The following is a 2951-nucleotide window of genomic DNA, read 5'->3' as shown; positions in this document are numbered from 1 at the left end:
CTGTTTTCATTGACTGCAGTGTTTTATATATGTCTGTTAGGTCTAGTTGGTTTCATGTATCATTAATGTCCTGTACTTCCTTATAGATCTTCTGACTAGACATTCTGTTCATTATTGAGAGTGGTACATTAAAAGTCTCCTACTATGAATGCAGAACTGCCAATTTCTCCCTTCAAATCTGTCAGTATTTTGTCTATATATTTTGTGGCTCTGCTCTTAGATGCAATTATTACATATTCCTGTTGTATTGCTCCCTGTATGTAATGATGATCTTTGTCCCTCATAACTGTTTTTGTCCTAAAGTCAACTTAATCCAAGATTAGAATAGCCACCTCAGTTCTCCTTTAGTTACTACCTGCATGGTGTATTTATTTTCATCCTTTCAACATCAACCTACTTGTATCTTTGACTTTAAGGTGAGTCTCTTATGGACATCATATAGTTGGGTTGTGGTAGTTTGGAGGCTTTATGGAACCAAGAAAATTATTTTCTAAACTTAATCTATTACAGTGGATGAGAATGTATTGGAGGTGTAACTTTTTGATTAGGTTACTCCAATTGGAGTGTGGCTTAGGGTGGTCTTAATCATCTTAGTGGAGTCCTTAAGAAATGGGATGAATATGGAAAGAGAAAGCCACAGTGACAGAGAGAAAAAACATAGAATCTGAGAGAGAAAACCATGGAATATTGGTATATTGTGATGGAATGAGGAAGTTGAAGACAATGAAACTTGGAAGAGAATGGAGGGGTAGTAGATGCCATCATATGCCTGGCAATGAGACAGAGCAGTCTAGGATTGCTGGCATTCAGTCTTTGGGAGAAAGTATTGCCTGATGATACCTTGATTTGGACATTTTCTCAGTCTCAGAACTGTAAGTGTGCAAGTTAATAATTTCCCATTGCAAAACCAAATGCATTTCTGGTATATTACTTATCTCAGGCTAACAAACTAAAACCAATTTTGTTATCAGGAGTAGGGTGCTGCTATTGCAAATACCAAAAAATGTGGAAATGGCTTATTAATGGAATATACATGAAGAATTGTGAGGTGCTCAACAGAAAGGTCTAGATTGCTTTAAAGACATTGTTGGTAAAAATATGGCTGCTAAAGGTACTTCTGATGAGGCCTTAGACAGATATGATGAATATATCACTGCAAACTAGAAGGCTACCCTTGTTTTAAAAGTGGCAAAGAATTTGGTAAAATTATCTTCTGATGTCAGACAGAAGGCAGAATTTGAAAGCGGTGTGCTTGTATATAAAACCAAGATTTCTAAACTAAATGGGGAACACACAGGATTCACCTTACAGCTTATAGTAAAATGCAAAAGAACAGGGAAAAGCTGAGCAGTGAACTCATGGATACAAAGAAACCAGAAATTAATGGTTTGGAAAATTCTGATGAACTTTCAGAAAATAAGAAGCCAGAGGATAGCATTCCACATGAGGTTTTAACCAAACTTGGAACCAGTCAGCCATTTTAGTGCAAGTAAATTATCCAGAAAGGTTTATGGAAGGTCCTACTGGCTGCTTTCTGGGATCCCTGTACATTGCATGCAAAATCAACAAGTTTTATTTTTGGGGGGTGAGATCTGTATGAAAAAAACCCACTGCGAACCTAGACTAAATCAGAATGAAAAGCAAGAGTGACAGAAAAATTACTTCAAAGGCAGAGTCATGGTATCTGAGGTCCAGACTGTAGACATCTTCTCAGGTCAAGAAAGCAAGCCCACCCATGTATGTGGAAAGGGTGAGTACAACCCAAAGCTTGAAGAGGGCAGGACTTCAGCCCCCTTGTGCAGGAAGAGTTCCCACCCCAGTCTTCAGAGAGAGTGAAGCACATTCCCTGGGAATTGGGAAGTCAGTCCCACACTCCAGTGTTCTCCCAGGGTGGAGCTTAAAGTTCAGCTATCAAACAGATGCTTGACAAGAGTGGAGCCAAAAAGGTTGGAGTTGCCACACTATTAGGCTCCAAGGAAAAAATATTGTTCTATAGATACTCTATAGATGGCTCTCAGGCCTTGAAATCTAATGGAGTATGCCCTGCAGGCTTTCACAACAGTTTGGGACCAATGACCTGTTTTCCTTCAAGATCCTCAATATGTCAATGGGAATATGTATCCTATGAATGGCCCTCCTTTGTGTATTGGAAGCAAATAATTTGTCCTAAGTTACACAAGCCCACAGCTGGAAGGGAATTTTACCCCAGGACATGCTTAATTTATAACTGAATTTGATGAGATTTTGTACTTAATGTTACTAAAATTATTTAAGCCTTTTGGTATATTGTGATGGAATGAATATACATTGCATATGGAAAGAACATGTCTTTTGGGATCCAGAGGGTGGAGTGTGGTAGTTGGAGGCTTTATGGACCCTGGAAAATTACGTTCTAAAAGTTAGACCTTTCCTATGGGTGTGAACCTGTAGAAGGTGTGACATTTTGATTAAACATTTGATTAAGATAATTCTCTTATTGGAGTCCTTTATAAATGAATGAATATGGAGGGAGAAAGCTACAGAGACAGAGAGAAAAAGACAAAAGCTGAGAGAACACCACAGAACTAGGAAGCTGAAAGCAACAAAACTCAAGGGAAGGGAGAGATCAGCACATGCGATCTGTGCCTTGCCATGAGATAGAGGAGTCCAGGATTGCCAGCTGCTCATATTCAGGGAGAAGGTATTACCTGATGATACCCTGATTTGGACATTTTCACAGTCTCAGAACTGTAAGCTTGTGAGGTAATAAATCTAAAAATGTAAAAGATAATGCATTTCAGGTATATTTATTCTGGCAGCCTAACAAACCAAAATATGTGTCATGGCTACGTTATCCATTCTACCAGTCTCTGCCTTTTGACAGAGTTTAAACCATTTACATTTAAAGTCATTATTGATAACACAGATCTTTTTTCTGCCATTTTGCAATCTAGCCTTTTTATCTCAGACTT

This window comes from Dasypus novemcinctus, chromosome 14 (genome assembly GCF_030445035.2).
Source record: "Dasypus novemcinctus isolate mDasNov1 chromosome 14, mDasNov1.1.hap2, whole genome shotgun sequence".
Taxonomy (NCBI): Eukaryota; Metazoa; Chordata; class Mammalia; order Cingulata; family Dasypodidae; genus Dasypus; species Dasypus novemcinctus.
Note: the sequence above shows the minus strand (reverse complement) of the source record.